The sequence below is a fragment of the Tamandua tetradactyla genome, chromosome 11 (assembly GCF_023851605.1).
Source record: "Tamandua tetradactyla isolate mTamTet1 chromosome 11, mTamTet1.pri, whole genome shotgun sequence".
Taxonomy (NCBI): Eukaryota; Metazoa; Chordata; class Mammalia; order Pilosa; family Myrmecophagidae; genus Tamandua; species Tamandua tetradactyla.
Window position 1 is genome coordinate 39,047,656 of NC_135337.1, and position 12,004 is coordinate 39,059,659.

Below are 12,004 nucleotides of genomic sequence, written 5' to 3' on the forward strand. Positions count from 1 at the left end.
AGCCTGAGAGGAGAAGGAAGACAGTTTTCTTGAGGAATCCTTCTTCCTCTTAGATCTCCACTTTTCCTTGTTTTTTTAAATAACTTAAACCAAACAACCACATATCACATTTTGATATGTAAGTGAACTGTGGGAACTTCTTCAATTTTAATAGTTTAATTATAGACTCCAGTACCCAATGTATACTATTCATTCATTCCATAAACATTTATTAAGCACCTACCATGTGTGAGGTATTGTGCTAGGCAATGAAATGAACATGGAGGTGAGCAGAACACAGCCCCTACTCTCAAAGAGCTCACACAAGTTCACAAGTTAAAAAAAAAAGTCCTAAACAATGGCATTAAAGAAAACTATAAGCTGTATGAGAGGTCACAAAATTTGTCTCCCATAGATAGTGCCTGTAAATAGTTTCTCAGTAATATTGACGATCCAGAATGCTAAAGACACCTCCTTTCTCTGAAATAAAAGCATTCCAATTAAAAATAGTTTACATGTCTCTTTCTAACTTGTCAAAAGATTATAAATGCCCCTTAAATACCTTTGTGCTTTTCATCTCTCTTATGGTTAAAAAAATTGAATTTTAAATTTGGAAAGTTTGTTAGGGATTATTTAGTACAACCTTTTTTTATTATTATTAGAAAGATGAGACCCAGACTGTTAGCTTTCACAATGGAATATCTAAGCTGGAACTCAAGTATTTGGACTAGTAATCCACCAATGCTTTGCTGCTATTTTCCTCACTTTTAGGTACAGTGATTCTATCACAGAGCCAAGCTGGAGAAGCTGTCATATTTTTTCACTCTAATTCTGCCTTTACATAGAAGCCATAAAAATCTCAATACTTTGCGATCTGCATGAAAGAAATACAGAACGAATTTAGCACTATATATGTGAAAAAATATTCTATGGTAATAAGCACATAATTCTCTTCTATGAATAAATAGTTCTGGTTTTTAGAGTCTTATGAAGTGCTTGCAAATCAAATGTTTTGTAACACAAGTGTCATAGCAGGAATATTCCTATCAGTCATTCAATTTATTAATTTTTTTAGTTAATGAAAGCCTGGGAAATTTCAGCCAAGGTAGGTGGCAGTTCTATGCTGATATTCACATTACCACCCTTTGACTTATTACCAAGAAACTCAGAGGGGCAGAATATGTGAACAACACAGCTTAGTAAATTTAGTGCAGGGAGTACAGCACCAGTTTCCTTTCATTCTTGAGCTTCCCATAACAAAAGTGTGAGCAAAAGCATCTGTTGAGTAGACATTCAGGCGTGTTCTTCTGATCATTGCCAGACTTTCTTGAGGCAAAGCTTCATTCTCAACTTTTATTTCACAACTACATATTAGATACAAAGGAATAAAAGTTGCATAGTTGTTAGAGAAATGCCAGAGGCTGAAATTCCTATTTAAATGCTGAGCAGACCATTTTTAAAACGTCTTTTAGGATACCTATACATCAAAATAGGCCAAGTCCCTGAAGTAAAAGCACTGTAACCCCAATACAGAACCAGAACATTGTCCAATTAGGAGCCTCTAAAACAGTGAATTTTCTGATAGTCTAAATTTAACTGACCATATAAAATATTCCACATTGTTTAATAATGTTTGGCATGTATTGTGTGCTCAAATAATTGTTGACTAAATTAATGAATGAATTTTTATGGCACTTCTATATTTTTAAAACAAATGAAGGATTTCTGTGCAATTGTCTTTTCTTTTGTTAGTTACCAGTGTTTTTAGTTTATTTTCGATTTTTTTTGCGGGTGGTGCATGGTCTGGAAATTGAACCCTGGTCTCCCACATGGAAGACAAGCATTCTACCATGGAACCACCTGCGCATCCTATTTTCAATTTCTTGAAAAATTAATAAGATTAAATAGGCGCATTGTTAGTTTCACAGACTAACTCAGCAGATAGCACAGGTGAGTGATTATTGTTTTTATATAATAATACCCCTTATACCCCTCCCTCATCCCAGAGAAAAATTTTAGAGGGCTGTGTATCTTATAGTTCAGTAACAGATATGATTTGGCATAATCTCTGTTATGTTATTTCCTTATTTAATTTATTTGAACTATTCCAGCACTGGACATTGGTACAGTAAAATTGTTTAAGCATATAATATAAGCATGGCTCACTTAATGAAAGAGAAGTAGGCTTAAAGCAATCTTTTGTAAAGAAAATCAAATATTAGGGAAACAAATTATAATAAGCTATACTTTTTGCTGCCAAAATATTCTTATTCATTGATCAACTTTGAAAACTTCCATACTCAGTCAATCAACAGGAAAAGATTTATCATTTAGTAAAATGGAAATTGAATGAATATCTTATCCCAAATGCTATCTCAGAGAGGTTCCCTCTAGTTGAATTTTCGGTGCATTCCAAACACTGTTTCCTTCAGATCTAGGAACCAATTCCCAGACACTGTATCTATGCAATGAATAGTAAGACAGAATAAAACATTCTTTTTATCCTAATGATGGTAACAACCATTACCCAGGCAGTGCCACTAGATTTAGGTGTTACCTTAGGAGCCATACTTCTAGGTATATGGTTATATTTTGTGTTCTTCAACCATAAGGGAACATTGACTACAGGTAGAAATTCCCCATGATTTTCCAAAACCTCAGACTTTGTGAAGAAAGCAATTCTGCCTTTGTTTATTAATTCAGACATACTCTATCTTAGTGGTTTTCAATCTTTTCAAGAATGAGAGTTGTTTTTAAAGATCCATAAGTATAGTAGTTGTGCTGCACTTTAATGCATTTAGTCTACTCTCAGCATGTAGGTCTTATATGGACTCATTGACACTTTGCCGTAATACCATGACCCTTTAGTGGATTGAGGGAACAGTTAAGGAATAACTGCAAGCACAGATTGGATTTTCCAGAAGCAGACTGCTGAGATGGCATTTTTGCTTCAGGGTATTTATTAGGGAATCAGCACTTGTGGAAAGAAGGGGAAGGAAGCAGGATTGGACAGAGGGAAAAATCTAACGGTGAAACAGGCCTAAATCTCAGGCAGCACTATAGGAAGTTAGGAAGTGCTAAATCATTTATGACCCATCAGAGTCATCCTATGCTGAGCTGGAATGGCTAGTCTTCTGTACTACCTGAAGAAGTCATTGTGCATGAGCCACCCTGGGAAGGTTGTGCCTTTGGTCAAGAAGTTTTTCTAAGCTGAGGCAAACCTTGAAGCTGCTGATAGCTGGAGTTGTCTGCTGACAGCTTGGGCAGCAAGTTCTTCCTCAAAGGAGGATCTCAGTCACCCATTTTGGTGTTTGTCATAGTCTGCCCCTTGTACCGCATGGATATACTTCTTCATATCCTTTCAGGTAGATGGTCTTCTAGGAGTCTGTTGGATTCTCTTCCTGAGGGAAACTTAGAGAAGGAGTTAGTGGTACAAATTGAAAATTACTAGCACTGCATATAGTTTTAGGATAACAAATTATATCCCTCTTCCTCCTCTTTTCCTAATCAACAGGATGAATTAACTATGCCAAGAAGGTAACTCTTTCCCAGAAACACGGAGATTGAAGTACCCAGAGGGCAGCCATAATTTATAATTAAGTGGCAGTCTGACTGTGTTACCTAATTAAAGTGTCCTCTTTGAGGACCAGGACCTCCAACTCTGCAGAGCCTACATTTTGTGGGGAAGGCAAACACAGAGTGACTATGGGAGTGATAGTAAATGGGGTGAATTATGCTTCCACCTTTTAGTCCCAAGACCCATTAATACTTCCTGTTGAAAACACAGTACCGTATAAATATCTCTGATTCAATGTTTATACTTTATTCTGTAGAATGACATACCATCCTCATAAAATATCACTTTCTACCTAGCACTTTAATTAAACCTTCAGCAGGCCATTCCAATTCTCTATCAGTTTGGAAGCTTCTTGGTTGTATAAGATGTGACTATTAGATTCCATGGTCATGGAATCACTTCCATACCTTATTTGCTTTATGGTGGGTTTTCTGTGATGAAACAATGTTTTGGGGGCCCCATGATGATAGATAAGGTACTTCATAAATCCTCAGAGAGTTGTGTTGATTGAGAGCCTTAGTGCAGAAAAGGCAACCCATTCTCAAAGTATGTGTCTATTCCTATTAGGATAAATCTTTAGCCTTCCAGAATAAAGGGATCCCAATGTAGTCATTGTGCCACCATGTAATGGTTAGTCTCCTCAACACATAGTGATATATTGGCATCAGTAGTTGTGCCAGTTTGAAAGGATGTATGTACCCTACAAAAGCCATGTTTTGATCCTAATCCCACCTTGTAAAGGTAGCCGTTTCTTCTAATCCCTATTCAGTACTGTATGTTTGAAACTGTAATTAGATCATCTCCCTGGAGATGTGACTCAATCAAGAGTGGTTAAACTGGATTAAGTGGAGACATGTCTGTTCGGATGGGTCTTGATTAGTTTACTGGAATCCTATAAAAGAGGAAACATTTTGGAGAATGAGAGAGATTCAGAGAGCAGGGAAGAACAACATAGCCACAAAAAGCAGAGTCCACCGGCCAGTCCCTTTGGAGATGACGAAGGAAAACGCCTCCCAGGGAGCTTCATGAAATAGAAACCGAGGAGAAAAAGCTAGCAAATGACACCATGTTTGCCATATGCCTTTCCAAATGAGAGAGGAACCCTGACTGTGTTCACCATGTGCCTTCTAACTCGAGAGAGAAACCCTGAACTTCATCAGCCTTGTTGAACCAAGGTATCTTTTTCTGGATGCCTTAGATTGGACATTTATATAAACTTGTTTTAATTGGGGCATTTTCTCAGCCTTAGAACTGTAAACTAGCAACTTATTAAATTCCCCTTTTTAAAATCCATTCCTTTTCTGGTATATTGCATTCCAGGAGCTAGCAAACTAGAACAGTAGTTAAATTAGCCTTGTTAAATGGGAACCCACAATACTGGGACCATGTATAGCATCCATCACACACCCTATGCCCATTCCATTTACCCCTTATTCATCTCCGAGATAGTTGTTGACTGAGGCTGTATGATGTCAACTTTCTGAGTCCTTTTATTTATTTATAGGTTGTCTTTCATGCTGACACTCTCTGGTAGGCATTAATGTGTGATACAAAGATTTTCGCACTTTGTAGTCTCTCCCATGTGCCCATCCACATGCCTCTCCCTCAAATTTCTTTGTCCCCATTCTTACACGTTCTTTCTTTCAGGTACCTAACCAACTAGCTAAGCCATTCACTATTGCAGTAATGTGTATATATTCTAACCTCAGGCTACTTCTCCTTTCACACAAAGTGGTTGACCTAATGCAGTGCTGGAAATTCCACCATTAGGAGGATGCTCCCTTGTCACTACTTTTAAGGCATTCCTGAATGAAACTGTAGTGCAACTGCTACCCACTTTAGGTTTGTACCTATATGCCATGGCTCCCCATCCATAAACCAAGTCCAGGCTTTTTCCTTCTTCATCAGCTGTTCATAAGGAATCCCCCATGTAGCCAAATGTGTCAGCAGAAGAAGAGGTTATGACTGGGGATCTGGGCTATTTAGTCATGCCATTTATTTCTTCTTCTGTCTTGCTTACATTTTATACCAGATTATACTTTTTTGGGACTGTCTGACCTTATTTATGACTTGTGAGTTTGAAAGAATACTACTTATAATAGACTTTGAATGCATGGTCACTTGGTGCTCCGTGGTAGCCTCTACCAGAACCCAGTAGCACATTAGGGTTTGTTTTTAAGAAAGCATATAATTTTCTGCTACAGATGGGAAGTCCTTGTTCCAGAATCCCAGGAGTATACATTGTGAACTTCCCATTGAGGCTTCCTAAAAACTCCATATAGCATCCTTTCTCACCACAGATGTTTCTAATACCATAAGATCTGCCAGGTGATATGGCCCAAGCTGCAGAACTGCTTGCCTTACCTCTTGGTCCTACTTTGAATATTTGCATGATCTCTTGGGATCCTTGCCAAGATGTAAAATCCTATCTCTTGGGAAGATACTCTCCAATTAATAAATTCCTTCATGTCTAATTATATTACATTTGTATTATACTGTGTTTTATATTATGTTATGTGTTGTGTTATGTTTTGTCTCCCTTGATCAAGTACCTGTAGAGTCAGGTTCCAGGTGTACTTCCCCACCTCATAGTAGTATCTACTGGAGAAATATTGCAGTTTTAGGGAATATAATTCCTTTGCCTTATATGAGGCTTAGCAGGATCCCAGGTGGAGTGTGCTGTGACTTACAGTTATTAGCATAATGTCCAGAAAAGGAGGTGTGGATTTGTTCTAATTAGGTCACATGTTTTCTTGCAGGAGAGAAATCAAGTAAGGGGAGAGTGCCAGCTTATAATAAGAAAGGGTATGCCACTTTCATAAGATCATTGAGTTCAGAGGAGTCTTGGGGTTCACAGTCTTCAGGGACCTCTGCCCAAATGAACCCATCACAGGTAACAGGTTTCCATTTTTTTCTTCCATTAAGGCCATGATCTTCGTATTACAGATGTGTCTTGGTTAGGAACTTCAACTCATCTGGAGTTCCATCACTCTGTGAAGACCTGGGCCTTAATTCAATTTTCTAATGTATAGTATAACATATATACTAAGCAAAGAAATAAAAAAGCAGTAGTTTTCAAAACACTCTTCAACAAGTAGTTACAGGACAGATCCCAGAGTTTGTCATGGGCCACCATATGATCCTCTCAGATTTTTCCTTCTAGCTGCTCCAGAATATAGGAGGCTAGAAGGTTTAAACATTTTTTATCACCACAATCAACTTTATGTCTTTCTTTTTTGTGAAAAATAACATATATACAAAACAGCAATAAATTTCAAAGCGCAGCACCACAATTCATTGTAGAACATATTTCAGAGTTCAACATGGGTTACAATTCCACAATTTTAGGTTTTTACTTCTAGCTGTTCTAAGATACTGGAGACTAAAAGAGATAGGAATTTAATGATTCAGCAATCATATTCATTTGTTAAATCCTATCTTCTCTGTATAACTCCACGCCTTTGATCTTTCTGTCCCTCTCTTTAGGGGTGTTTGGGCTATGGCCATTCTAACTTTTTCATGTTGGAAGGGTCTGTCACTAATATGGGGTAGGGAGATGGAACTATCTGATGGTCTGGAGAGGCTGGGCTCTTTAGGTTCAGGACCCATCTGAAGGTTGTAGGTTTATGGAAAGTTACTCTAGTGCATGGAACCCGTGTGGAATCTTATATATTGTCCTAGCTGTTCTTTAGGATTGGCTGGAATGGTCCTGACTGGGGTTTGGCAGGTTATGATAGGTAGCAAGATGTAACTGAAGAGTGCGTAAGAGCAACCTTCAGAGTAGCTTCTTGACTCTATTTGAACTCTCTCTACCACTGATACTTTATTAGTTACACTTCTTTTCCCCCTTTTGGTCAGGATGGAATTGTTGATACCATGGTGCCAGGGCCGGATTCATCCCTGGGAGTCATCTCCCATGTCGCCAGGGAGACTTTCACCCCTGTGTGTCATGTCCCACGTAGGGCAATGATTTCACTTCCAGAGAGAATGAGGCCACATCTGAGCAACAAAAGAGGTCCTCCAGAAGTAACTCTTAAGCATACTATAGTAGACTAAACTCTGCTGCCTACATGAGCTTCACAAGAGTAAGCCTCAAGATAAAGGGCATGGCTTATTGATTTGGGTGTCCTAAAGTTTGATACAGTATCAGGGGATTTCCTGATGGTAAAGTTTAATATTTCCATATTTTTTTCTCCCATCCCTCAAGGGACTCTGCCAATACTTTTTAATTATCTGCTTAATATACTCTAGAATGTATCCAGGCATTACATTAGGCTATACAGGATTAAAGGACCTCTTTCTGGTTCTGAGCTCCCTGTCTTTCAGTTATTTAAATGACCTATACAGATAGGTTGAATTAGATTATGTGCTACAGAAAACTTCAGTTCGGACCAAATAATTATTTCTTCCTTTCATCTCAATGAGAATGTGTGGTTCTAAAATACAGACATTGTCTTCCTTACCCCTGTGTTCTGAATTACTTTAACCCCAACCTGATCGCCTTTGTTTTTATCTCTAAATATTGGGTTATATAAACAGCCTCACGAAATCCAGAAATAATAATTACCATTCCGGACTAAATTTGTCTGCTATAAAAGCTTACCATCTAGGTCCCTGTTTTCTTGTAGGCATTTTCTAAAGAAGACCATACCATTCTTGTTCTTTTGTTTCTGGCTTATTTTGCCTCACCAAATGTCCCACATATTCATTCACATCATTGCTTGGCTCATGACTTAGTTTCTTTATTGTAGCAGCACAACATTCATTCATAATTATACGTCATTGTTCGCCAATCTACTTCTCAGTCAGTGCATCCTTCAGCCACCTGCATGCATCTGGGATCATGTATAGTGCCCAAAGTCCTCAGTCCATCAACACTCTCAATTTTGCATAATTTCATAGTTTCTAAGAGAAAGAAAACCAATAAACACACCCTCACCAAATAGGAAATGTAAACCTCCTAACTCTTGTCCGTCCCCCATTATTTACCTCTGCTGTTGCTATGATAGCACTGATGTTTTCCTTTTAAACATAGTCCATAGTATGCAATAGCAGTTTTCCCCCTGTACCCTGGACTTAAACACTCTTTGTACATGAATCATACCTTGAAGTAGTTCTTGCAAGAGCTAATCTATATTTCTAGTGTTAATCAATGGGATACGTAGGTCTGTGCTGCCCCTTTCAATCTTCTTCATTTTCAATATGGTAATATTACTTATAAAACCACTAGAGAACCACCTTCATGTCTATCTATTCCTTTACATCAGAGTTCAGTCTCATTAGCTAACTGTTCACCCATCTTTAGCTTCTGTGTGTCTTTAAGTCCCCTATATTCTGTATAATAAGCCTCTGATTTTACCTTTTACCATGGTCATAAAAGTAGAGTCATAACAGTATCTATTCTTTTATGTCTGGCTTATTTCACTCAGCATTGTGTCCTCAAGGCTTATACATCTTGTCATGTGTTTCAGGATATCATTTCATCTTACCGTTGCATAATATTCCATCATATGTATATACCACATTTTGTTAATCCACTCATCTGTTGATGGGCATTTGGTTTGTTTCCATCTTTTGTTGATTGTGAGTAATGTTGCGCTGAACATCAGTGTGCAAATGTCTGTGTCATTACTTTCAGCTCTTCTGGGTATATACCAAGTAGTGCTATTTCCTGGGTCATGGGGCAACTCGATATTTAGTTTCCTAAGGTAACGCTGGACAGTCTTTCTAACTGGCTGCACCTTTATACATTCCCACCAGCTTTACTCAAGTTTATCTGCCCTCCCCAGGAGGAGATGAAAACCCTTTTCCAATTAATCTTTAGCAGTTCTTTATTATCTAATTCTAAGATATCCTCACAGTTAGCAATAGACATCTGTGTTAGTTTGCTAGCTGCTGGAATGCGATATACCAGAACTGGAATGGCTTTTACAAAAGAAGAATTTAATAAATTATTAGCTTACAGTTTTAAGGAAGTGAAAATGTCCAAATTAAGGCACTGACAAGAGGTTACCTTCACTCAAGAAAAACTGATACTGTCCGGAACAGTTCTGTCACCTGGGAAGTCATGTGGCTGACATCTGCTGGTCCCTTGTTCTTGGGCTCCATTCCTTTCAGTCTCTGTCCTTGTGGGGGTTCCTCACTTTGCTTCTCTAGATTGACTTTCATCTCCTGGCTTCCCTTCGCTCTCTCCAGGTTCTGGTTTGTTTAACATCTCATGGGAAGGCACACGGCAACATCTGCTGGGCTTCAAGCATCTCCAAACATTCATGTCTCTGCTCTCTCTGTTGGCTCAGAAGTTTCTGTTGGCTCTCTCCCTGTCATCTCTGTCGTTTCTGACTCTCTCCAAAATTTTTTCTCTTTTAAACGATTTCAGTAATGTAATCAAGGCCCACCTGGAATGGGTGGAATCACATCTCCATCAAATCACAGGCCACACCCACAACTGGACATATCACATCTTTAAACAGATAATCTAATCACAGGTTTCCAACCTACAGTATTGAATCAGGATTAAAAGAAATGGTTGCTCCCACAAGATTGGATCAGGATTAAAACCTGGCTTTTATAGGGTACATAGTACGTTCAAACCAGCACACCATCCAATTCCATTATCCTTTTAGTTACTATTTCCTCCATTCTTCTCAAACACCTGATAAATTGTACCAGCCAGCACATTCTCTTCAATTGGCATACCATCCCAGGTCACTACTGGTGAGTCTTTTAAGTAAACAGATCACTAATCTACAGTCAGGGGCTGTATATATTTCACCTGCCACCAGTAATGGGGTCCTCATTGCCAGCTATGTGGCAAGTATACAGCTCCAAAGCCTCAACTTATCACCAGCTGTCTTAGACCACACCTGTTGCAGCTTTGCTTTCCTGGAAGCAGATGCTGAGACAAAGTTCAGTGATTAGGGTATTTATTTGGAATTTATGCTTATGAAAAGAGGTAGGGAGGAAGAAAGACTGCGCAAGGGGAGAAATCAAGATATGCTACAAAGCCATCCCTTTGGGGAGCTCTGAAGCATGTATGGTCTTACAGAATCATCACACATTAAGCCAAGGTGACCAGGGATTCATACTCCCAGCTTAATCAGTTTTTGAATGCAGGGATCTCTGCTGAGGGCTAAACCTTGAGGGATCTGTCTGTAAAGGCAACAAGGTCTTTTTTGAAGGGCTCTGGGAGCACAATTCTGTGTCTGCCATAACTGCTGTTTTTTATTTGCTTGTTCACCCATTCATTCAACATTTATTTATCTTTTCTATCCCAGGTGGTAGGTTAGAATAAGGGATACAGTATCGAAAAAGACATATTCCTGCTTTACAAAATATACAAACCAATGAACTTAAAGCCACCTTTTTCTCAATGGTGAATGATAAGACTCAGTGAGCTACAGTAGCTTGCTCCAAGTCACACCATCAAAGAAATATATCCTAGCTTACAAATTTCATTGCAAAGTAGAGAAGTGATCCAGAGATTGCTTTTTGGAAATAAGAAATTTGTATTATTGTGTTTACAAATAAACAGAAAGGGTTAATTCATACTTGTAAATTTATAAAATTACCCCAAAAAGAAAGGTCTAAAGAAGCATTATTGACAAAGGGAATAACAATAAATAGTATCCTTCTTTTGACAGTTCACTTTCTTGCTGTGGATATTATTTCCATAAGTTTTCTTTTCTTCAACCTACTTTCTAAATTCTTCCTGACCTTTTCTTCTTCTCAGTCTACATGTTCTCTTTGGTGATCACCTACTTCCTAGGTCTTTAACTGCCATCTATTTGCTGGTAACTCCAGATTTCTGTTCTTCATCTAGGCCCACATACTCAACTGTGCACCGAGTATCCCTATCAGAACTTCCTGTAGGTATCTCACTTTCATCATGTCTAAAAAGGAAGACCTCTCTCTTTTCCACATATATTACTCTTTCCTTCCATTTTTCTACTTCCTCCTTCGTATGTCTGTATGATTTTTTTATGCATAAGGCCTTTTAGCCTTCTGAATTTCTGCTTTAGCTAACAAAATCTTTAAATAGATATTACATGTTCTATTTTTACAAAAAGTTAATTTTTTTTTTTTGTAGGGCTGTGTAGCTCTTAACACACAGTACATTCTGGTAAAAGCTTTATCATTTTCTTTAATGCATGTTAGATGTGGTATCAGTGTTATACAATGTTTTCAGTGAAAATTCTTGGTCAAAGGTATAAATTTCTTGTATTCCTAATAAGCAGAAGACTATGACTTCAATATTGACTTTGTATTTCCCTTTAAATATACAGCAGAAATGTTAATTTTAGTCTGCTATATAGATGAAGAATACCATGAATTAATCATCTTTATTAAACTGTGGTTTAGTTTATATGTGCCACTGTAGTAGAATCAATACAAATTTGCATTCAATTCTAAAGGAATTTATAATAACTTTCTTACTAGTCATTCTTCCTT

General features: G+C 38.0%; 1 protein-coding gene across 1 annotated transcript in view; it reads left to right on the top strand.

Moving 5' to 3' along the window:
• COL24A1 (collagen type XXIV alpha 1 chain) overlaps positions 1-12,004 on the top strand; it is a 427,584-nt gene that overhangs the window by 222,639 nt on the left and 192,941 nt on the right. The window lies entirely within an intron of this gene.